Below are 27,469 nucleotides of genomic sequence, written 5' to 3'. Positions count from 1 at the left end.
TAGGAAATGATACGCTTAAAGTAGTAAATGAGTTTTGCCATTTGGGAGCAAAATAACTGATGATGGTCGAAGTAGGGAGGATATAAAATGTAGACTGGCTATGGCAAGGAAAGCGTTTCAGAAGAAAAGAAGTTTGTGAACATTGAGTATAGATTTAAGTGTTAGGAAATAGTTTCTGAATTTATTTGTATGGAGTGTAGCCATGTATGGAAGCGAAACGTGGATGATAAATAGTTTGGACAAGAAGTGAATAGAAGCTTTCGAAATGTGGTGCTACAGAGGAATGCTCAAAATTAGATGGGTAGATCACATAACTAATGAGGAGGTACTGAATAGAATTCTTGAGAAGAGGACCTTGTGGCACAACTTGACTAGAAGTAGGGATCTGTTGGTAGGACGTACTCTGAGACATCAAGGGATCATCAATTTAGTATCGGAGGGCAGCGTGGAGGGTAAAAATCGTAGAGGGAGACCAAGAGCTGAATACACTAAACACATTCAGAAAGATGTAGGTTGCAGTAGGTACTGGGAGATCAAGAAGCTAGCACAGAATAGAGTATTATGGAGAGCTGCATCGAACCGGTCTCTGGACTGACGACTACAACAAAAACAACGTATGAAACATTGCAATGTATGTAACTCGAAGGCAGTTAACATCTGTGTTGGAGAATAAAGCTGTAAACATTTAAAATGTGATGTTACAGAGGAAATTTTTTAAATATAGAATAAAACTACAGCGTAAAGAAAAAATCGAGGATGGGAGTAATTGCTAGAATAACAGACACGTTAGAGAGTGGAAGTAAATGCAAGAATAGCAGACCGTTAATGGGACATTTGTTAAGCCATCCAGAGAAGGTTAATTTTTCTCTGCAATAAAAAGTACATGAAGCTGAAGGTAAAAAGAGGCTGTTGACATTCGGATTTAAAAGAGGACTTAGAAACTGAAAGGAAACAGAAATCGATCAAGGAGAATATGGATTGTAGACACAAAGACTGGGAAAGGGTTAAAAACATGTCTTAATTCCGCCGTCTTACACATGAAGTCTCTAGCCGTATTAACTCACAGTCAGGCAGCGCCACGTTATTTTTTATGCTGCGTGTTTCGGGGAAAAGAGTAACCTGTTAATCCTGTCATGGCCTCAAAATAATATTCAGCTTAAACGTCGTGACAGATTAAAACTATGTGTCAGACGAAAGCTCGAACTCGAGACGTCTGCCTTTCACAAGCAAATGCCCTACCAGCTGAGTTAGGTAAACATGACTCACGAACCGTTCTCACAGCTTTACTTCCGCCGGTACCTCGTCTCCTTCATTGCAAACTGAAGTTCTCCTCCCAAACTTACGGGACCAACAGTCCTGGAGGGAAGAATATTGCGGAGACATGGCTTCGCCCAGCAAAGGTCCCGAGCTCGAGTCCCAGTCTGGCACACAGTCTTTAATATCAGAGCACACTCCGCCGTGGAACAAATAATGCAGTCTGGAACTATGTAGCTGTCAAGACATTCGAGCCATACATGTCTGACTCTTAAGCAACAAGCAAATATTATATGTGAAACATGAAAAAAATCATTCAGAGGCATGCAAATCTTATTAAAAGTCTGAATTAAGATTTCAAAAATTTCACTGCCTTAATAAGCTTCCCATTTCCCTTGACCTTTACAAGTGTGACTCTATAAAACGGACTCATGTTTTTCTTTAATAAAATTAGCAACGTTTAAACTGCAGATGCATTTGTTCCTTGAAATTTACGAGTCACCTTATAGCTGTGTACCCTCTCCGTACCTACACAGAAATCTAAAGGCACAATATGCTGGAGGCCTTGAACTTAGCACGGTGACCGACTCGACCTACCTATCGATCGCATAATATTGACTTTCGTGGAGGTGTTTCCGGACAGCCAGAACGTGCACCCATGTCGACAGCAAAACTTAATTTTACTTGACATAGAATACCTGTAATACTTTTCCACACAAAGTGCCCATTACTTGGTCTCACTACTGTCAGTCAAAACTGGTAATCCAGATTAATCGTAAACTTTCCATTTAAGACACAATTTAATCTGTGCTTTTACTTTACCAGTAACATGCGGTATCAAATTTTCCTCTTACTTTTATTAATTTTATGTCCATACAGTAGGATGAGTTTCAAAGCAGATTTTAAAATCCTCTATCCGCCTATTGTTCAGCTTTACCTATAATAGAAAGTACAGCTGGGAATATCATCAATATTTTCACTTAATTTAAGGTTGTGTGGCATCACGGCCTGGTGCAGTTCTTTCAATTGGGCGTCACTTTGGCGATATGAGTGCCCTTATTCTAACGGCACCCTGTTTTTCCCATACGGTCACCCTTCCAAGCACTACCCAGAACCCACATTGCTTAACCTTAGTGACCTGGTGCGTACCAGTGTTACCAACCTGACAAAGATGTTGATTAGCAATATTGTTGCTCACTGTAAAGATGACGAGTTGCAAACAGGCACAACCAAAAGAGTCATGTGCAGTCTGGAAGACTTGTCTGTTACTCAAAATATATTTACAGTAAGTAGCAATATATGCTTTTCATAATATTTTCCACTTCATATGTGCCAGATGCAAAGGTTCAACAGCAACGGAAAAACAAAAGTGGTTCATTTGCGTTATATTGACGTAGTCTTTTTCGGTTTTCTCAGTTCAAGGGCCTGTAAACTTCCACAGAGATTGCTGAAAGCAGTCTTAGTGAAAAGGAAATCTGCTTACCTGACTATCCTTTCAGTTATAGATTTCACACAGTTTGATGAACTATAACTGATGCTTTATTTCATGGTCATTACATTAACATATGCTAAACTAGTGTCGTGGACTATTAATGACAATTTAGGTGGAAATCAGTTATGTGTTGTTCAATATGATATATCTGCACTAATGACAGCTCCTTTCTTTGCTTGATTTAAATCCAGGAACCATTCTGTGGCGAATGAGACATTTTATACACATACTGCTTATTGTAGACGGCAGTAAGATAATTCTATGGATTTTTTTCTCTTGTTGGTTTCCTTTCCGATGAAGTAGAAGAACTGAAAAATTGTTCCGCCTTTAGATAACATTATTGTAAAATAGTGATGTGACAGTTAAGTAAAGTCACCAAAAAAGGAGTCTCGATCTCATAACCATTAATTTTAAAAAATTATCGATTTCGGCACCAAGTAGTAGACCGGAACTGCTCATATTTTTAATACATGACTATGTGATCGAGAACCATTTTTAACAGTTTTATTCTACTTTTAATAAACTGATTTCCTCTGCACATACTCTGTAAATAATCTGTCAAGTTACTTTTTATTATCTTGCGTGCTGCTTTAACTATCTCTGTGCAGATATCGCCATCTCCTGTCGCCTTTCCTTTCTTCATACCCCAAATAGCTTTGTACATAGCTTTATATAACTCCTTTATATAATTCCGTAATTTCCTAGATTTCATTATTAATTACCTCCATTATCACTGATTTCTTGAATTATGTAAACATTTAACGAAACCTTTGAAGATTGAGTAATGTTCTCTCTGTTGTTAATTACTGTGTTATCTGCCATCTCAGCTTTGCAGAACGTGATGTCTACCTAAGATAAGTTTCTGTTTTGTTTTCTTCACATTTATATATTTTTCAGTTGTTTCTCTTAACAAATTTTCATCATCACTTGTCACATTCTCTTGAATACCATCGATTTTTTTTCTTTATTTCATCTCTTATTGCTTCTTTGAAACAGTAGCCTACTCCTGTTCAACACTGGACTTCGTGTTTTGAGGATTCATTTTCTTCTTCATACCTGATACGTCTTTTGCTGCATAAGTATGTGGGTAGGGGAAGGTGGCGCAATTACACGTATGTGGGTAATCCCACGCAGGCTGATTTATGCACTTTGAATGGCGGAAGCTGTTCCCAGTTGGTGCTACACCCTGCCGGCAGGAGTAACAACTACTATGCAGCTTACGCCAGCCGTTTTCCAGTGGCATTGTTGGAGCAGTGAAGTATTGTTTATTTTCGGCGTGTCTCATGTAATTTAGGTCAGCTGTATTTTGCAACATAGGTGCTACTATAAGTTGCTTTAATGTAATTCTTGCGTATCAACTACTAACCCTAGATGAAACCTTTAATTTAATCATAGATTTGTCCCGCTATTTGAATTAGGTGCCGAGTTATGCTTAGGTTAGTCATCGAACTTACTGTGGGGTAATGCCACGCAGCTGTTGAAGTGCGTGGTATTCCCCCTTGCAGGTTATATTTTCAATACTAACAAGTTTTTTTTTTTTAATTTAAGATGGGTAGATATTATAAAAGAAAAACCCAGAAAGCAAAATGGATGCAAGAGGAACTTTGTAAGGCTCTTGATGCCATCATATCTGGAAGAAAAATAAGAGAAGTATCAAGAGCTTTCGGGATTCATGAAGCTACACTGCGAACGAGAATGAAGGTTAAAAATACTGAGGGTCCAAAACTTGGAAGAAACCCAACATTTTCGACAGAACAGGAAACTGAGATTAGGGATCATGTTATTACAATGGCCAAGCTGTTCTATGGCATTACATGCATCCAGCTGCGAAAGATTGCATTTGAGTATGCAGAGGCTAACAACACTGCAAACAATTTTGATAAATCATCTAGGTTAGCTGGAAAGGATTGGCTACCTCTATTTAAAAAAAAAAAAAAAAAAAAAAAAAGAAAAAAAAACAAGTATTAGCTTGAGAAAACCTGAAGCAACTAGCATTAACAGAATACAGGCATTTAATGAAGAAGAGGTTAATGCATATTTTAAAAATTTAGAACGTGTCTTTGAAAACTATAAATTTAAAGAGGGACGAGTGTTCAACATCGATGAAATGGGCATAAATACTGTACAAAAGCCCGACAGAATTTTGGCTCCTAAAGGTGTTAAACAAATAGGTGGGGCCACGTCTTGGGAAAGGGGGAAAACCGTGACTGTGATATGTTGTTTCAGTGCTGCTGGTACCTACATCCCCCCTACGTTTATCTTCCCCAGGAAGAGGATGTCAAGTCTCTTAAGTAAAGGTGGACCAGTTGGAGCAATATATGGTTGTTCCGTCAATGGCTGGTGCAATGAGTCATTATTTTTTGAATGGATCCAACATTTTCAGAACAATGTAAAATCAACTATTGATGACCCTTTGCTGCTTATTTTAGATAATCACAGCAGCCATATGTCACTTGATATTTTTGAATTTTGTAAAAAACATTCTATTGTCATGGTAACCATACCTCCACACACTTCTCACAAGCTTCAACCACTAGATGTTACATTCTTTTCCTCTTTGAAATCAGCCTTCAATCGTGAATGTGACATGTATATGAAGTCACAGGTGTATCAAAAAATTACACCATATGAGTTAGCAGAACTTTTTAATAAGGCATATAGTAAGGTCGCTACCATGGACAATGGGCAGTCAGGGTTTAAGGCATGTGGGATTTGTCCTTTCAATCCAAACAAATTTCAGAGTGATGACTTACAACAATGTGAGATCTTCAGAGATGTTGTCCTTGAAGATGAAGAGGTTCCGAATGCAACAAATGGAAATGAAGTGGTTACATCTACAAACGAGCCACATATCCCCAAAAGGAGTCAAGAACAGATTCCTGAATCTTCAGCAGAAGATGTTCCACTTCTAGTAGGCCTAGAAGAGGTCACAACAACATCAACTAAAAGTGCATGTGTCAAGCACGTTAGTGTATTTGACATATCTCCTGTTCCAAGGCAAAAACAAGTTCTACCTAAGACGAAACAAGCCAAGGGAAAGCACAAGGGAAAGTCAGTGATCCTTACAGCAACCCCAGACAGGAATAAACTGCTAACGGAGTTACCAATAAAGAAACAAAAAGAAGCCATGAAAAAGAAAGCTGAAGGAAACAAGAAAAGAAATCTTAAGGATAAAGCAGATAAGTACATAAATCTGCAACTTAAAAGTCTCAAAGAAGAAACAGACATTATGTAAGTAGAAACACCACCAAGAAAGTGAAAGTCGCAGCAAGGATGACCTAAATCTGGACTTGCAGAACATTTGTGATGACGATGAAATGGATGATATTGATCCATTGGCGATTTCAGAAGATGTCTGTTTAGTTTGTGGAGAGTTTGGGGAAGATGGAGAACTGAGGTACCGATGTATTTCTTGTAGCAGATGGAGTCATGAACAATGTAGTGGCTGGAACACTCCAAAAGGTTACAAGTGCGATCTTTGCTGTATGAGAAAATGAACTCTTTTCACACCAATAAAGATGTAAAGAACGAAAATTATAAGAGATGTTTGTAGAATTACATTATTTCGTTCTTAAATATACTGTTTACTACTTGTAGTAGCTAATAAGCAAATAAAAATAGCAATTATTGTACATTTTTATGGTTTGTTTGTTTTACGTGTTATTACCCAGTACTTTGCGTGTCATTACCCTCAGGGGTGGGGAACACCACGCATTTGCCCTTTTTTTATTTTAATGTTCAAAATTAAGTTACTGCTTATAACTATTTACAGACGATTGGAATATGGGGAGAAATGTCCATTCTATGGTATGAACTTATTTTCGTAGGTTTTAATGACGTAACGAATGGTTCACATCGATTTTTCCTTAGGTGCGTGTATTTCCCCCACTCTCCCCTAATATCAAAAGTAAGGTCTCCAATTTTTTTTGTAAGTACATAGACCTGTTTATTTCTACAATGGTTTACATCAGTTTACAGCTTGTACATTTAGCTATTTTTCGACGCAATCATCATTTCTGTCGATGCATTTTTGTAGACGCTGTGGCAGTTTTTGTATGCCCATGTCATACCAGCTCTTCGCCATGCTGTTCAGAAAGCTATGAACCTCTTCTTTCACCTCGTCGTCGGAGCTGAATTGCTGGGACCACAATTAACGCTGACAGGTACTGTGAGACTCTGAAAATGCTCAAACGGGCAATCCAGAACCGGATAAGAGGAATGTTGAGCAAGGGCGTACACATTCTACAATCTACATGACAACGCTCGCCCACACATCGCTCGGAAAACCGTTGCTCACCTGCAACAGTTTCAGTGAAACACAATCACCCACCCACCTTATAGTCCTGACTTGGCGCCCAGTGACTATCAACTATTCCCTATGTTCAAAGAACATTTGGCCGGAAAGCGATTCAGCTCCGACGACGAGGTGAAAGAAGAGGTTCATAACTTTCTGAACAGCATGACGGCGAGCTGGTATGGCGTGGGCATGCAAAACTGCCACAGCGTCTACAAAAAAGCATCGACATAAATGGTGATTATGTCGAAAAACAGCTAAATGTTGAAGCTGTAATCTGATGTTAACCATTGTAGAAATAAACAGGTCAGGAGACTTTACTTTTGGGATTACCCTTGTACCTTTGCCACTTTGGTCTAAACCATTTGACTCTTTCCTTTATATTATGCTGCACTAATAAAACACCTGCAGTCAAACATTTAAGTGTGTGAAAACAGCAGTGCTGTGATGTAATGTTGGAAATGATATGAAAATGAAATAAAGGCTGTGACATGTAAATGATTATAAAATCGTGGCGATTGTGATTGCATGGGATGAACAGCTGCCTACATACGATCGTGTTACGGGTATTCAGAATGTTTCACAGTTCCTATTACCTGCTTCTGGGGGTTGTGGAGGGAATTAGAAGTGTACAGTTCTTATGTGAAACCCAAGTCCGCAAATGTAGCGTTAGGATGTAAAATAAGCATGAAGATGGGATCGCTCTGAAATCTTTCACTTCACGATACGCACACTGAATGAGAAGAGGGCGCCGATCAGTCCCTGTTGTAATTGTGAAACCTCTTTCCATTGTCGTACGAATACAAGAACGACCGTGAGAAATTAGGAGGCGTGACCGTGGCGCACTCTCGACTTGAGTAGAACGTCCTTCATGCCGCAGAAGATAACTAGACGACGAGTACTGCAAACATTGCCCATGCCGTGGGCTCCTATACTGTAGAACACACAGTTGGGAGTTCACTGTCTCTGCTGTGTGCGTGCCGTGAAGCAAGCGATTTAAAAGTTATCTGACTTCAACCTCATTTTACACCCAAAAAGTACATTTCCGCACATGGATTTCTTAGAAGAACTGAATGTAGCAAGTACTCTCTACAAGCCCTACATAGACCCTACATATCCAGAATGTTTCACAGTTACACTTACAGAGTTTAATTTATTGTAGTAAATATGGAGAGCAAAAAAAAAAAAAAAAGAAAAAAAAAGAAATATTTATGATCGAAAACAATATCCAGAAACCTCATCCAACGACCCTCCAAAGCATTGAAAAACTAACATGCATGGTGAGCCATCTGACCAGAACTTCACCATCTCCACTGAACATATGAAAAGCGTGATTAACGAATCACTAGCAGAACTTAGTAAAATGAGGGCAGTGTGTGATGTACACAGAAGGCCAGAAATCGTAGTGTGCTTGCTGTAGGCAAAGGTTTGCAGAAGACAACTGTGCTGCAATATTGGGCACAACAAAGGGCATACCCAGGATATGAGCAAGGTGTTGGAAGTGAAGGGAGAGAGGCAATTCGTGTTGAGCAAAAGATAATTGGTGGATGCAGCGACTCACAATTTCTTACAAAATAATACTCAGACCTATTGAAAACCGTGTTCATTAATCATTTGGTCAGTCTCCACTGTTCGAGTTGATCGGACTCTGCCCTCTCAGTTAGCCTCTGTTGTTTATGTTGTGCAACATCATCTTTTAGCTTTTCATCTCAGAGTGACTTTTGTGGTTGTCCAATTGGGATGTCTGCATCCCTTGATGTTGTTGAGAGTAATCTTTAATTTGGAAGGCTATTGAGCCACCCATTTGTGCACTGATGTGCATTGATAGTGACTCTGCTTATGGTCGCTGGTGGTAGGCTGCTCAGTAGGACATAGACCTCTTTCAGTAGGGAACCGACTGTTTCCAACTCAGCAGATTGTAAGCTCCTCGCAACAAAATTATATAGCATTCCCAATGAAGTACATCAATGAGTGTGACAATTCTCATCATAAATAGGCTGAATGCATGTTCCCTTAGAGTAAACTTCATTAACAAACTAGAAATATGTTATTTAAAGATGCATCTTATTTTAACTATTATTCGACAGAACTTTACGAAATAAACACAAGGTTGTTTCTGCACCAGAATGTGGGAAGTAGCATAGTTTGCAGACATTACCACATCTAGTTCAAGTACTGTGAATTGTCTCAGTGCTGTCAGACTATGTCCAACAACTGATGCTGATTGGCTAATGTTTGTGATGTTATATCATAACCAAGCCAATTTAGAATGCTGCTTGCTTTTGCAAGGACTGAATTCAGTATTTATAATTGTGAATTTTACTGCAAGAATTGTCTGGAATGATGAGTTAACACTAAGAATTTGTATCCATGCTTGAGAATCTGCATAAAGTACAGCAGAAGACATTGTTAAGTCCTTCAAGGATGACTACAGGTTTTTGGCTTATTTGAGAGTGCATGAGCAGCAAGGGTACGCTGCAGAGTGCTCAAAAGAATGACTATATTCCAGTTGTCGGATGGTAAGGAACACTGTAAAGTAAATAGTTTATGATGTGCACATTTAAGTTAATATTATTTTTCCTACCAACAGGTGAAGAACAGTTCTTGGTACATATGTTGAGTTTCATCCTTTGTGGCCATTATTCTGATGCAGTTTTAAACTCTTATTTTCATGTGTCAATAAAGATTTTTCCTTGTATTAATGCCCTATTCTCTGAACAATTACATTCTATTCTACATTAACGTCATAAACAAACTAATCAACAATGGTTAGTGTAGCGTTTATTCCTGTTAGCTAATAACAATACTCACTGTATTCTAAATTTAGTATTGACCAAGTATTTTCTTTTAGAAACACACACAAATACTTTTGAATATCCAAAATAACAACATTAACTACAGTTAATTACAACATTCTAATGAAAATGCTTAAGTTTGATGAAATCACAAGTTGCAAAGAAATCTGTGAGCATTTTGGTAACCTTTCTGACTTGTCTCTTCAGTACTGGCTTATAAATGGCTAGTAAAAAGTTTGCAAAGTACTGGTTTCTTCATAACATATGAGATGTTATAGGATGGCCAAAATAAAACTGGACTGGAATATACTTAAGACTGAAGTTAAATACATTGACCAGATCAATGAATGGAACATGCTACAAATTGCCACAGTTTATCTGAAAATCGTCAAACTGCTTCACTAAATGCCTGTCTCACAATAATTTCATTTTGGCTACGCAGGAGTAATAGTCTTGTCCCCACCTGGTGTCACATTTCAGATACAAAAAGTGTCCTACACACACACACACACACACACACACACACACACACACACACACACACTAAAGCATGAGAGATTTGGGCCTACAGGCCTTGGGACACTTGCCATGTAAAACAATTAGTAACTTATCTGGCTTGATACCGCTTACAATGTTGTGAAAACCCAAGCTTTGTTAATAAACAAAATACATAATGTATGTGCTTGTTTCTCTTCTTACCTTTATTCTATTACATGATGTTAACAAGCTTTAACTAAAATACCAAGCTGATTATATCGATATTAATTGACCTCTGTTGATTTTGTCAATTTTCTGTAAGTAAGGTATCAGTACCCACTAAAGTCCTGCATAGAAGTGTGTTATTAAACACTTAAGTACAGTATTGATAGAACATCTACAAACTGTACTATGATCTTTACAATAGCATTTTTACAGATTTATTACATAGTTGTGGCAAAGGAAATCCACCGAGAGTAAAGGTGAGCAAATTTTGGAATTGTAATTGTATTAAACATTACAGAATGGAATGAGATTTTATTACTCTGGCATTCATTGTCTAATATTCCAGGATGAACTTGGTTTGCAGGACCAAGGGCATAAGACATACCACACTGCTAACACCATTGACAAAGTGCTGCCAAAGGATGTGAAGCTTGCCTTGAGGGATTATCCTGTACAGTTTGTTTTCTGTCTTTAAATATGCATGTAATAGTCTTTATTTGTGGGAAAGCAATTTCTAAATAGCCAATTTTTTAATCAGTGATTTTGTGACACTGAAATAAAAAATATTGCAAACATACAAATCTGCTAGGAGTGATAATATTTCACAGAGAAACTAAATATTTTGAGCCCATAAAGAATAAAAATTATTTTGTATTTAAAGTTTCTATTGTAAATATGCTGAGTTCTGTGAACTATGTAATACACTAAGGAACATGTACAAGACAGTTGCACCCTAGTTTCCTTTGGTCAGAAAAAATTAAAATGAAACCAATATTTTCATGGCTTTGACCTTGCTGCAGTGGTAACAGCAGTTCCCATCAGATCACCAAAGTTAAGACCTGTTGGGGTTGGCTAGCACTGTTGGCCATTGTCCTGGTGTGCCAAGTGCTGCTGCCTGCTGGACCGACAAGTAGCGATATCAGTCACGAAAGCTGAGGATGGCTGGGATAGTGGTGTACTGACCACAGGTTCCTCTATATCTGCACTTGGTGACGCCTAAGGGCTGAGGATAACACAGCAGTCGGTCAGTACCATTGGGCCTTCGAGGCCTTATCTGATGGTGTTAGTTTGCTTGTTTTTGTTTTTTTAAACATTTTCTTGAACATGCTGGAACCATGTTATAAATGGTTCTACATATTGTGTTGATAGTAAGTACGGGAACAGAACAGATAACTGAAGATAATAATGATACAGACATATATTTCATACCCTTGAGAAGCAACTCTGACAATTTGTACTGCTGCACAAATGCATGAGGATATCACACTGTTACAAGCATTGGCTGTAACTGTAATTCATTTACTCAGGAAACTTGTATATGTTTTATTATAATGCAAAGCTTTGTGGTAGGGTACAACTTCCATCCATTTGAACCTGCTTACAGTAGTCAAACATTGATGCACCTCTGAATGGCCACTGCGAAACTGCCAAGAGACAGCTGGATCACCCTGTTGCTGAGCATGCTACCCAACATGATATGCTTGAATTCAATGACTGCTTCACTGGCTGGATTCTTTCCACCCACACCATCCTGCTGAACTCAACCTTCCCTATCCCCTACTCTACTCCCACTCAAGCCCTACACAACCTTCTACTCCACCGGTGAATTGGCAGAATCCTTTTACTTCCTCTACTTTTTCCTTCCCCCCCCCCCCCCCCCCCCTCATAGCCCATAACCCCAACTTTGCCTCCTGTCGGTCACATTTCACAAGTGGGATTTCAAACAGTTTACACAAGCAATTTTTGTCAGTTCTACATAAGTACAAAAGTGCACATAATCCGTTTTTCATTGTAAGCATAAATCTCTCATAGTGATATCTGAAACTGAAACCATGATTTAATGTATAGTTTACTGCAATAGATGTGCAATTGTTGCCATTTGTAGGATTCAGTTTTTCGATTATGCTATCTCTTAATTGTAAAGTTGCAGTTCTTTTATTTTGGACTACGCCACACAGTATTGAGAAGTTCATAATCCATGTTGCTTATTCACTACCTGCGTGTTGTAACATACAACAGATTTTGGTTACTGCTCTTAAAACATTTTGGTAGCCTATTGTACCACTTGTGTCTATTTACAAATTTTTGTTTGTCTGTAGTAATGGTATTGTGATCATGTATCTTATTACAGATATTTCACTAGTCTTGGTAGTATACAGAAAATGAAATGTAACAGTGAAAGCAAATATCTTTTTTTAATATTTTCTAGTATCACATCCTGACTTGAGGTTCTTCCTACATAAGTTATACCTACTTAACCCAGAGTTCTTTTTTGTAGCTCTTTGTCCGAGGTACATATAGTGAAATATTTATACTGGATAGTACCTTCATGGATGTAGATCTGATGCAAATGTTACTGTTCTCTTTTACAACAAGAGTGTTCTGTTACTGTGTGTACTAACCCAGAGAAATACTATTATTAGAACATGCTAGCACTTTGTCATAAGGAAGGAATTATGTTTGATCCAAGAGGTATAATGCTTATCCCTGAACTAGTTAAGAATTTGGTTTTTAACAGAAACCGATTTCTGTATTATTCATCTGTCAAAGATAATTTAATCCAGATAGTTACATAAATGCAATGAATGGTTTCCTGTACTTTTTTATTTATTCTATTTGACCTTCTATTTAGTCCATGTTTCCAGTACTTGGAATGTGTTTATTATTTACAGATACATCACCTCAACAAACTCATAGCATTAGTTTGTAGATTACTCCATAATTTCATTGTAGGATGTGCATATTAATACTGTGTGTAGGTATTTAACCTCCACTCATAATATTAGTTTCCCTGAATTTGTCTGATGAACATTTAATTGACTTAACAGTAACTCTTACAAGCATATCTCATACATGAAGAATAGAAACTTTACAAAAATAACTTATCCCTTATATGATCTGTTCACTTCATGATATAGTAACAATGAGGAAACCGTACAGTATAACATTTGGTACTGCAGTTTTGGGCAAGCTGTTTACCAGCTGGAAAGGAAGTTGCTTACAAAATGCTTTTTTCTTTTTCATGTGAAGTCCTCTCAAGTGGCGTGTACAGAAAAACCCCAAGGAGGGGGCGCTAAAAATATCTTGGGCTATCTCAAGAAATCTGTGGATCTTCTCGAAAGTCACTGTTATTGGAGCTATACACATCAGTAGTTGCCCATATTATGTGTTAGTTACGGGAAACTATTGTTACATTACTAGCAAAAATATTCTTACAAGTCTCATAACAATATTTTTACTGATATTACTACTATTCTTAATACTTCACAATCAACTTATCACTCTCACTCTTGAGTAGTCTTCACACTTGTACTAGCAACAACTAGGACTTTTTATTTATTCATTCTTCAGTCTCAATACTTCTGCTTCTGAATGTAAACTAGCTTCCTATTCAGCAAATAGTCCATATTTACAATGTTATGAATTGAAGGTTCTCTGTACAAGAAAGCAGTAGGGCACTTGTGACTTTTCTTGATCAAATGCCAGACAGAATGATGCAGTGAGATCACTAGAATGGCCGTGACTTCTCTCATAGATATGTAGTAGCTATCTATGTGCTAGGCAGAAACATATAAAATATGATGACACAGACACACGTGCTACATAGGAAAGTACAACTACTCGATAACTCGATTCAGCTTAGTTGACTTCTTCTTTCATAAGAGAACGAAAAGCTTGCAGGCTGACTGGAGGGGGCGGCACTGCGGGAGAGCAATGCGGCGGCCCCAAAAGGGAGGGGGGGGGGGGGGGGGCGCACAGCCTCCTAATATATCCGCCACTGGTCCTCTCATACTTAGTAGAATGGGTAGCCACATGTTTATGCATCATTAGGAAGCCTTTCTTGATCATTAGTGGCCCTTAAGTTGCCCAATGAAATGCCAAACACACTGTGTAATGTTACCGACCTGGTTATATTGCTGGTATTCTTTGGTAATACTAAACTGTTCAAGTCTCATTCTCTGAAATTGGTTGGAGATGCAGTCTAATATTTCAATGATGGACAAGACACCATTGATTTAAATTGAAGATTACTTCACATTTCTTAGAGCCAAAACCTGTAATGATGAAGATTAACTTTTTTTATAGTTTATATTTCAAATACACTAAGTCAGCTACTACACTGGATAAACTCCAAACAGTGGCAGGTTCTTTCCATGTTGAAGTCCTCATTCAAGTCAGTAAAAAATAAATCTTCACAAAATAACATTTCAAAGAACTCAGTCACTGAAGCTTTACTAACACTTTAAAACAGAGAAGGTATGGGGATGAATACAGCCAAATTTTCCAAAGAAGTTCGTGAAATGATCACACTGAGTGACTGTAACAGTAAGATCTGTTCATATTAGTGACTTTGACTTTGAAATTTGGAATGGATGAGTGCACTCTATGAATTTTACGTTGAGATATTAAGATGAAAATAGCTAATCATCACTCTGCCATGGAGAAGTTACTGTAATGTTTACTAGCAGTAATTTCATATTGCTATATAAACAGAACAATATTGAAATTAGTGGCAATGACACTGTGGTGAAGCAAGTAATAATTTGGTTTAGCTGTGTGGTAGATGACTGGGAAATAAATAAAGTTGGGTGGATTATTTTATTCATAACCTGTGCACATCTGTGGGATTTTACCGAGCCTCTTGTAAAATTCACAGGATAGTAGTCTTCATTTTTAATTATGAAATTACTCGGATAGCCAAAGATACATTGTAGTTCAGAAAAATTAGGCCAAGAAAATTGTAAATTCTGTTATGATGTTCTAAACCTACTTAAAGGTCCAATTAATAATATTATTTTCTGCATTGTTGAAATTTTAATTTTGAATAACTCTTTAGTTAATGACTTTTCACAAATTATAAAACGTTTACTGAAAGAGTGAAATGAGGGCTTTCAAACAATACTATGTCATTCTGGAAATAAACAATTGTTACCTCATGATATGTTTCTGAGCATATGACTTCCAAATAAAGTAAATTACAGGTTTCTCTTAAAAGAATATGTATACTGGAAAATTAACTAAATTGTTGGCATTAGAACAAATCAAATAAGCTGATGAATAATGAATTTTACTGAAACTTCCCCTGAATTAGGTCTTTAGTGCTTTATGTAAAAGTGGTACATCTACATCTACATCTACATCTACATCTATACTCCGCGAGCCACCTTACGGTGTGTGGCGGAGGGTACTTATTGTACCACTATCTGATCCCCGCTTCCCTGTTCCATTCACGAATTGTGCGTGGGAAGAACGACTGCTTGTAAGTCTCCGTATTTGCTCTAATTTCTCGGATCTTTTCGTTGTGATCATTACGCGAGATATATGTGGGCGGTAGTAGTATGTTGCCCATCTCTTCCCGGAATGTGCTCTCTCGTAATTTCAATAATAAATCTCTCCGTATTGCGTAACGCCTTTCTTGAAGTGTCCGCCACTGGAGCTTGTTCAGCATCTCCGTAACGCTCTCGCGCTGACTAAATGTCCCCATGACGAATCGCGCTGCTTTTCGCTGGATCATGTCTATCTCTTCTATTAATCCAACCTGGTAAGGGTCCCATACTGATGAGCAATACTCAAGAATCGGACGAACAAGCGTTTTGTAAGCTACTTCTTTCGTCGATGAGTCACATTTTCTTAGAATTCTTCCTATGAATCTCAACCTGGCGCCTGCTTTTCCCACTATTTGTTTTATGTGATCATTCCACTTCAGATCGCTCCGGATAGTAACTCCTAAGTATTTTACGGTCGTTACCGCTTCCAATGATTTACCACCTATGGCATAATCGTACTGGAATGGATTTCTGCCCCTATGTATGCGCATTATATTACATTTATCTACGTTTAGGGAAAGCTGCCAGCTGTCGCACCATGCATTAATCCTCTGCAGGTCTTCCTGGAGTACGTACGAGTCTTCTGATGTTGCTACTTTCTTGTAGACAACCGTGTCATCTGCAAATAGCCTCACGGAGCTACCGATGTTGTCAACTAAGTCATTTATGTATATTGTAAACAATAAAGGTCCTATCACGCTTCCTTGCGGTACTCCCGAAATTACCTCTACATCTGCAGATTTTGAACCGTTAAGAATGACATATTGTGTTCTTTCTTCTAGGAAATCCTGAATCCAATCACAAACCTGGTCCGATATTCCGTAAGCTCGTATTTTTTTCACTAAACGTAAGTGCGGAACCGTATCAAATGCCTTCCTGAAGTCCAGGAATACGGCATCAATCTGCTCGCCAGTGTCTACGGCACTGTGAATTTCTTGGACAAATAGGGCCAGCTGAGTTTCACATGATCTCTGTTTGCGGAATCCATGTTGGTTATGATGAAGGAGATTTGTATTATCTAAGAACGTCATAATACGAGAACACAAAACATGTTCCATTATTCTACAACAGATTGACGTAAGCGAAATAGGCCTATAATTATTCGCATCTGATTTATGACCCTTCTTGAAAATGGGAACGACCTGCGCTTTCTTCCAGTCGCTAGGTACTTTACGTTCTTCCAGCGATCTACGATAAATTGCTGATAGAAAGGGGGAAGTTCTTTAGCATAATCACTGTAGAATCTTAAGGGTATCTCGTCTGGTCCGGATGCTTTTCCGCTACTAAGTGATAGCAGTTGTTTTTCAATTCCGATATCGTTTATTTCAATATTTTCCATTTTGGCGTCCGTGCGACGGCTGAAGTCAGGGACCGTGTTACGATTTTCCGCAGTGAAACAGTTTCGGAACACTGAATTCAGTATTTCTGCCTTTCTTCGGTCGTCCTCTGTTTCGGTGCCATCGTGGTCAACGAGTGACTGAATAGGGGATTTAGATCCGCTTACCGATTTTACATATGACCAAAACTTTTTAGGGTTCTTGTTTAGATTGTTTGCCAATGTTTTATGTTCGAATTCGTTGAATGCTTCTCTCATTGCTCTCTTTACGCTCTTTTTCGCTTCGTTCAGCTTTTCCTTATCAGCTATGAATCGACTACTCTTACACCTATGATGAAGCTTTCTTTGTTTCCGTAGTACCTTTCGTACATGATTGTTATACCACGGTGGATATTTCCCCTCGCTTTGGACCTTAGTCGGTACGAACTTATCTAAGGCGTACTGGACGATGTTTCTGAATTTTTTCCATTTTTGTTCCACATCCTCTTCCTCAGAAATGAACGTTTGATGGTGGTCACTCAGATATTCTGCGATTTGTGCCCTATCACTCTTGTTAAGCAAATATATTTTCCTTCCTTTCTTGGCATTTCTTATTACACTTGTAGTCATTGATGCAACCACTGACTTATGATCACTGATACCCTCTTCTACATTCACAGAGTCGAAAAGTTCCGGTCTATTTGTTGCTATGAGGTCTAAAACGTTAGCTTCACGAGTTGGTTCTCTAACTATCTGCTCGAAGTAATTCTCGGACAAGGCAGTCAGGATAATGTCACAAGAGTCTCTGTCCCTGGCTCCAGTTCTGATTGTGTGACTATCCCATTCTATACCTGGTAGATTGAAGTCTCCCCCTATTACAATAGTATGATCACGAAACTTCTTCACGACGTTCTGCAGGTTCTCTCTGAGGCGCTCAACTACTACGGTTGCTGATGCAGGTGGTCTATAGAAGCATCCGATTATCATATCTGACCCACCTTTGATACTTAGCTTAACCCAGATTATTTCACATTCGCATTCGCTAATAACTTCACTGGATATTATTGAATTCTTTACTGCTATAAATACTCCTCCACCATTGGCGTTTATCCTATCCTTGCGGTATATATTCCATTCTGTGTCTAGGATTTCGTTACTGTTCACTTCAGGTTTTAACCAACTTTCCGTTCCTAATACTATATGCGCACTATTTCCTTCAATAAGAGATACTAATTCAGGAACCTTGCCCTGGATACTCCTGCAGTTTACCAATATTACGTTAACTTTTCCTGTTTTCGGTCTCTGAGGACGGACGTTCTTTATCAACGATGATAATGTCCTCTCTGGTAAGCCGTCAGGTATTTTATCGTTTCTACTGCCAGCGAAACATAAAAAGAAAAAGAAAAGGGTTATCTAAGGAGTAGAGTTATAGCAAATGCTGTTGCTAAGTTTCAAGTTCCTCATCTGTACAGTAGAGCCATGTCTTCTGCTGCCCCACCTTGAAAAAGTGAGTCTACAGTTCTCAAATCCAAAATGATGCATTTAAATCAGTGTTTACGAAGTTACTGTTAATCGCTCAAGCACTGCAGATAAGCTAGCTGCAGTATGAAAACCTACCAAAAGTTAGCTGCAGTGTGAAAACCTACCAAATTTAGGAAATCTTTAGCCCAGCATACAGCTGCAATTTTCTGAGGGCAACATGGTATTAATAGAAATAAAATACTGTAAAATAATAATAGAGCACTTGTGTACTTAATACATGAATCAACAAAGTGACAATGGCATACAGGGGCAGTCAGATTAATATGAAACAGATGGAAAAAAGTAAGTAAATAATTCATTAACACAGAAGTAATTGCCATAGTTCTTAACACATTTATCCCACTGTAGGACAAGATGGCCAATGTCTTTGTGGAAAAGTGTTTGCAGTTGCCTCCAGAAAAAGTAATTGTACCGAGGCATTCACCTCTTCTTCTGAAGCAAAAGGACAGCCATAAATGGCTTTGTTCAGGGCTCTAAAGATGTGGAAATCACGAGCGGAGATAGCCAACCGCTGTGGCTGAGCCGTTCTGGGCACTTCAGTCCGGAACCGCACTGCTGCTGTGGTCGCAGGTTCAAATCCTACCTCGGGTGTGGATGTGTGTGATGTCCTTAGCCTAGTTAGGTTTAAGTAGTTCTAAGTCTAGGGGACTGATGATCTCAGATGTTAAGTCCCATAGTTCTTAGAGCCATTTGAACCATTTTGAATGTGGAGAGAGATTGAGACTTTATTGAGAATGTGTAAGGGTTTCTCAGTGAAACTTATGCTGCGCACTCTGTACAAAATTGGCATGCAATTTGTAGGTAGATTGCTTCAGATATACTGCAGTGTTTTGTCTGGGAAGTCTTTACACAACGTCCACACAGTCCCTAATTCTTCTCATGTGATTTGCATATTTTTGGAACCCTGAAGAAAAACATTCTAGGCCACCAATTTGCTTCACACAAAGAGGTGCACATATGGGTACAGTCCTGGTTCCATAGGCAACTGCCAACATTATCCCATGAAGGGATTGACCATCTAGTCTCACAATGGCGTTAATGTATTAACAACTATGGTGATTACTTTTCAAATAATAAACAGTTTACTTACTTTCCTACCCATCAGTCTCGTTTTTATTTGACTGCCTCTTATACATGGAGCTCTCATATCATGTATTTTTTCTGAAACTTTGCATCAGTATAACCAAATATATTACAACAAAAGATGAATGTGACAGGGTTCAGATCCCATGGGGATCCAATCACAAGATATTTTTATTTCATTCATCAATTTCAAATTCTTTTTCAGGTCTGCTATACTGACCCAATGATAAAATCTATAGTGGCAGATTCATGATTAGGTTGAGATTTTTTAATTAACACATACTAAGATACATTTTTTATTGTGAGCAGTTCAAACCTCCCCCCCCCCCCCCTTCGCACCTCCAACATGCAGCAATTAGTGAGACCGATTCTTTTATCAGATTCTTTGGGTGGTGGTGGGAAGCAAGGACATAACTGACAAAAGACATATAAAACTGGACATTACAACTACTCCATACATTCTTGTTGTAATAAACAAATTTAGTTTACTACAGCTGTACTATCATGTTATGTTAAAAAATGTACATTCTGATGAATAAATTACTACTCTGTCAACCACACTACATACCACACTGAGAAGCGTGTGCTGATCAAGCTCACAGAATCTAAGTGAAACTCAGAATCTCTCTTGTGGTCACATCTATTACAACAGTAACTTCAATACGTAACATCATGGCAGCTACCTATAACCAAATAAACTACTCCTATGATAAACTATGATCTTGACTCTAGGGTCGAAGGTTGTGTGTTAACTTTCACATATGCTCCAGTTTACATATTGTGTTTCTTCAACAATAAAGTGAATTTTGTATCTACAGTAGCGCTAGCTCATATCACTATTGAATCTGTTTATTTTTTCATGAATTACTAATTTCATTTTTCGTACTACCATTACTCATTATTGGCCAACAGGCCGTGAGTGGATCATCTAATGTCTAGAGCTTTGGATCCTGCTTTTCATACCTACATAGCAGAATTTGATTTTGAGGCAAAGGCAGTCTAGGCATTGAAAGGCCAGCTTCACTTGATTGTGGAACTACATGCCATGCCAGTCTTCATGCAACAAACGTAACCTCGTCTGCACTACAATGACCAGATCTACATATGACAGCTCCATTCCTAATGGCAGCATATGTTGGCTACCACTGTATGCCATCCCAGAACACTGCTTACTCCAGTTGATGCAGGAATTCATACCACAACCTTCCATCTCAATGCATCTACAATGTATGTCCACATCTTACCCACAGCAGAAGCAGGACAATTATTCCAGACTCATGCTGCAAGGTACTGATCGGCATTCAGACGTACCAACTCATCCTTAAGTAACCACAGTTGTTCCATCCATGTTTGCAGGCAGTTTTCTCATCCGTGCCTACTGTGCCATGCAACACATGTGAGCAGCACCTCACTATCCCACCCACCCCCTCCCCACACAGCAATCTTGGGTGATGTATCACATCTTCATCCCACTTCATACGGTGCCTTCAATCAAGATTTTACAGAACAGCTACATACACCACAACCTCCTTTGCAACATATGGCAGTTCAACTGCTGGCTATGCAACGTGTTCCTGTAAGCTGACTTCCCAAGCTGTCTCAACTACTAAAGGAGGACTTCTACATCTACATCCACATCTACGTAGATACTGCTCAAGTCGCCATATGGTGTGTGGTGGAGGGTACCCCATACCACCGCTAGACAATCACTTTACTCTTCCAGTCACAAATCGAGCAATGGAAAAATGGCTGTTTGTGTGCCTCTGTACAAGCCATTATTTCTGTAATCTTACCTTCATGCTCCTTATACTAAATGTACACTGGCAGCAATGGAACCATTCTGTAGTCAGACTCAAATGCTGGTGCTATAAATTTTTGCATTTTGAATTTTTTGTTTGTGAATAATTCTCAAACACACTGATGAACAGAAATTGTCATGATCTTCAGTTAAGAAGAAAACTTGTACTATGAGAGCACTTGGTGAAGTGTAAGCCAAATTTTGCTCAATTTTATATCAGTTTCAAGGTTATACCCTGAAAAAATTTCCTCTCAGTTTATGTCTTTACTAATCTGTTATTCAGTATGAGGCAACATACAGTTGGTGGCTGCTCAGCCAGAGGTCTGATGTGAAAAGCCTTAAGACTGTCCATCTTGAAGGGCACCACATAGTAAGAGGTAAAATATGCTCTTGGCAAGATATCCATCATCTGTCACTACAAGCCTGATAGTCTGTTTTTACAACTTTGGTCAATAGCATGTTAAACACCAATCTTCAAACAATGGAAAATCCAGCCCAGAATAATGACAGCACTATGAAAATGATAGTTGCTACTCACCACACAGTGGAGATGCTCAGTCACAGATATGTACAACAATATCAATTTCAAACAAAGCTTTCAGCCAAACAGACCTTACACACACATGCACACGCACTGACAGGCGCGCGCACACGCACACACACACACACACACACACACACACACACACACACACACACACACACACACACAAAGTATTGCCTTGATAGCCAGAGACTGTCGTCATGTGCTTGTGAGTAGCAAGCAACTCACATGCACATGACCACAGTGTCTGGCTGCCAAGGCAAAATGAATACATATTTACAACAGTTTCTTCTAGATATGTTCACTTTGGTTTGACCTTTTGGATGTGACATGATCTTGAAGAAATAAGAGTAAAACAAGCAGAAGTAGCAACAGTTACAACCAATTCTTGATTTGTAAGAAAAGAGAGATTCTAGTGTTGTGACCTGCCAGGGAGTGTTGTTTTGTTTTTAATTGTGTGTGTGTGTGTGTGTGTGTGTGTGTGTGTGTGTGTGTGCTGTCTAATTCTAATGGAGGCCTATTTTGCCAAAAGCTTTGTTTGACAGTCTTTTTATTGTGTGTACCTGCAAATCAGCATATCTACTGTATGGTGAGGAATGACTATCCTTTTCATAAAACTGTCAAACATTATTCTTCCTTTTTTATTGCTGTGAATGACAAAGGAATCCAGGTGCAGTTACTGGTGTCACAAGACCAAAGCAAACATCTGCTTTTGCTGTTATAAACAGTGCCTGATTTATGACAGTATGTGTACCGATATCTATGATTTAAAAAAAGCATTAAAGTAATAGCTTAAGACATTAGATATAAAAAAAAAAAAAAAAAAAACACCCCTAGGTAGGTCACAACACTAGAACCTCATTTTTTACCTATCAAGAAATGGTTGTGACTGTTGATACTTCTGCTTGTTTTACTCTTATTTCTAAAAGTTCATGTCACATCCAAAAGATCAATCCAAACTGAACTTATCTAGAAAAAACTGTTGTAAATAAGTTTTCATTTTCATAGCCTGTTATATACTTCAGAGACTGATCAGTCTGAAGTACAAGCTGAGGGGGAGGTGATGTGTGAAAAAAAAACTAGGATAAAGAACTGAACACATGACAAGGAAAATGCTGTGTATCATTGGCTGAATGTGACACAATTGGCTCATTATATCTTATTCTAAACATATACACATTGAATTTTTGATGAGGCTTCAAGAACAGATGAATATTCAGTAATTCTTCATCCCATTCAGTTTGGTATTGCTGGATGTTAAGCATCAAAAGACTGGTTCAAAGTCATCTGACTGCAATCCCAAAACCTCATGGAATATTGTCTCCAATAAATGCAGGTTCAAGTTGTGCTCTGGCAGAAATTTTTGAACATCGGTAATTAGTATTACATCTATACATAATGCAGCTGACAAATAACTGATTATATTATAACAAAACATTTAGCATTCCATGCTGAGTTAATCACATACTATTTTAATTTCATATTTTTGACAGCTTCACTTTTGAAGAAATGTAAGCCACTCAGGCAAAAAATACTATCCCTGGACTTATAATCATTAGTGGATGGGCCAATAAACTCTCTTCTCAATAGTGCATGCACTTGGCACCTCCCAACACACACAAATGTAACATTATGCAATGATTCTGTGATTACTTTCTCTGGATGGGGGTGGGGAGCAGGGATTGTCAGCAACACGTGTATGTAAAACAAGACACTATATCATATATAAGTGGCATAACTCCTTTTGAAATAAAAAATTTACTTTACTGCAGTTGCTTTTAACTCGTCATATTAAACAAATCACATTCATTACAACAGTAACATGAGGTTCAAGTGTCTTCCACTTCAATAAATGTTTAATGACGGTGGGTTTTCACAGGGGAATGCAAATCATTTCAGTTTCTTTAAGTGTATCTATGAGACTACTACTGATAGTGCCATAACATTAATAAATTACCAAACACATTAATTTGGCACAGATGGTAAAATATAAAATAATGATCTTGGGTAATGGTCATGACCTATCCTTAGTCGCCACCCCAGAAAATTAGAGTGATGGCAGAGAAAGTATTGTTGTGCAGACCAGTAGTCATTCTGTGTAGTACTGGATTTGCAATATGTTTCTGAAAATAAATCAAAGGTACAATGAATGCATGCAGCTTTACTGTATGATTAAATGATGATGGTGTTCTCTTGGGTAAAATATTATGGAGGTAAAATAGTTCCCCACTTGTATCTCCGGGCAGGGACTACTCAAGAGTACGTCGTTATCAAGAGAAAGAAAACTGGTGTTCTACTGATCGGAGCATGGAGTGTCAGATCCCTTAATCGGGCAGGTAGGTTAGAAAATTTAAAAAGGGAAATGGATAGGTTAAAGTTAGATATAGTCGGAATTAGTGAAGTTCAGTGGCAGGAGGAACAAGACTGTTGGTCAGATGAATACAGGGTTATAAATACAAAATCAAATAGGGGTAATGCAGGAGTAGGTTTAATAATAAATAGGAAAATAGGAGTGCGGGTAAGCTACTACAAAGAGCACAGTGAATGCATTATTGTGGCCAAGATAGACACGGAGCCCACGCCTACTACAGTAGTACAAGTTTATCTGCCAACTAGCTCTGCAGATGATGAAGAAATTGCTGAAATGTATGATGAGATAAAAGAAATTATTCAGGTAGTGAAAGAAGGCAAAAATTTAATAGTCATGGGCGACTGGAATTCTACAGTAGGAAAAGGAAGAGAAGGAAATGTAGTAGGTGAATGTGGATTGGGGCTAAGAAATGAAAGAGGAAGCCGCCTGGTAGAATTTTGCACCGAAGGTAAATTAATCATAGCTAATACTTGGTTCAAGAATCATGAAAGAGGGTTGTATACATGGAAGAACCCTGGAGATACTAAAAGGTTTCAGATAGATTATATAATGGTAAGACAGAGGTTTAAGAACCAGATTTTAAATTGTAAGACATTTCCAGGGGCAGATGTGGTAGTCCACAATCTACTGGTTATGAACTGTAGATTAAAACTGAAGAAACTGCAAAAAGGTGGGAATTTAAGGAGATGGGACCTGGATAAGCTGAAAGAACCAGAGGTTGTACAGAGTTTCAGGGAGAGCATAAGGGAACAATTAACAGGATTGGGGAAAATAAATACAGTAGAAGAAGAATGGGTGGCTTTGAGGAATGAAATAGAGGAGGCAGCAGAGGATCATGTGGGTAAAAAGAAGAGGGCTAGTAGAAACCCTTGGGTAACAGAAGAGATACTGAATTTAATTGATGATAGGAGAAAATACAAAAATGCAGAAGTGAAGCAGGCAAAAAGGAATACAAACATCTCAAAAATGAGATCGACAGGAAGTGAAAATGGCTAAGCAGGGATGGCTAGAAGACAAATGAAAGGATATAGAGGCTTATCTCATGAGGGATAAGATAGATACTGCCTTCAGGAAAATTAAAGAGACCTTTGGAGAAAAAAAGAACCACATGCATGAGTATCAAGAGTTCAGATGGAAATCCCGTTCTAAGCAAAGAAGGGAAAGCAGAAAGGTGGAAGGAGTGTACAGAGGACCTATACAAGGGCGATGTACTTGAGGACAATATTATGGAAATGGAACAGGAGGTAGATGAAGATGAAATGGGAGATTTGATCCTGCGTGAAGTGTTTGACAGAGCACTGAAAGACCTGAGTCAAAAGAAGGCCCTGGGAGTAGACAACATTCCAGTAGAACTACTGATAGCCTTGGGAGAGCCAGTCCTGACTAAACTCTACCATCTGGTGAGCAAGATGTATGAGACAGGCGAAATTCGCTCAGATTTCAAGAAGAATATAGTAATTCCAATCCAAAAGAAAGCAGGTGTTGAGAGATGTGAAAATTACCAAACTATCAGTTTAATAAGTCAGAGCTGCAAAATACTAACGTGAATTCTTTAAAGACGAATGGAAAAACTGGTAGAAGCTGACCTCGGGGAAGATCTGTTTGGATTCTCTAGAAATATTGGAACACGTGAGGCAATACTGACCCTAAGACTTATCTTAGAAGAAAGATTAAGGAAAGGCAAACCTACGTTTCTAGCATTTGTAGACTTAGAGAGAGCTTTTGACAATACTGACTCGAATACTCTCTTTCAAATTCTGAAGGTGGCAGGGGTAAAATACAGTGAGCGAAACGCTATTTACAATTTGTACAGAAACCAGATAGCAGTTAAAGAGTTGAGGGACATGAAAGGGAAGCAGTGGTTGGGAAGAGAGTGAGACAGGGTTGCTATTCAGTTTGTATATTGAGCAAGCAGTATAGGAAACAAAAGAAAAGTTGGGAGTAGGTATTAAAATCTATGGAGAAGAAATAAAAACTTTGAAGTTTGCCGATGACATTGTAATTCTGTCAGAGACAGCAAAGGACTTTGAAGAGCAGCTGAATGGAATGGACAGTGTCTTGGAAGAAAGGTATAAGATGTACATCAACAAAAGCAAACCCAGGATAATGGAATGTAGTCGAATTAAGTCGGGTGATGTTGAGGGAATAAGATTAGGAAATGAGACATTTAAAGTAGTAAAGGAGTTTTGCTATTTGTGGAGCAAAATAACTGATGATGGTCGAAGAAGAGAGGATATAAAATGTAGAATGGCAATTTCTTAACATCGAGTATAGATTTAAGTGTCAGGAAGTCGTTTCTGAAAGTATTTGTATGGAGTGTAGCCATGTATGGAAGTGAAACATGGACAATAAATAGTTTAGACAAGAAGAGAATAGAAGCTTTCGAAATGTGGTGCTACAGAAGAATGCTGAAGATTAGATGGGTAGATCACATAACTAATGAGATGGTATTGAATAGAATTGGGGAGAAGAGGAGTTTGTGGCACAACTTGACTAGAAGAAAGGATTGGTTGGTAGGACATGTTCTGAGGCACCAAGGGATCACCAATTTGGTACTGGAGGGCAGTGTGGAGGGTAAAAATTGTAGAGGGAGACCAAGAGATGAATACACTAAGCAGGTTCAGAATGATGTAGGCTGCAGTAGGTACTGGGAGATGAAGAACCTTGCACAGGATAGAGTAGCATTGAGAGCTGCATCAAATCTGTCTCAGGACGGAAGACCACGACAACAACATTGAATGTATTATTGAATATTTTTGATTGAACCTGGCAGTAAAGGAAAGAACAAACATAAGTAGAATAACACCACTACATGTCAAATCAGAAAATAATTAAATACGTACTGATTAGTAACATGAATTTTTTATGTAGTGTACACCACTCTGTCAACAATGAGTTGCAAACAAATCTCCAATGAAGTACCCAGGAGTAGAAACCCCTGAATTTGTGCAA

The sequence above is a fragment of the Schistocerca piceifrons genome, chromosome 4 (genome assembly GCF_021461385.2).
Source record: "Schistocerca piceifrons isolate TAMUIC-IGC-003096 chromosome 4, iqSchPice1.1, whole genome shotgun sequence".
NCBI lineage: Eukaryota > Metazoa > Arthropoda > Insecta > Orthoptera > Acrididae > Schistocerca > Schistocerca piceifrons.
Note: the sequence above shows the minus strand (reverse complement) of the source record.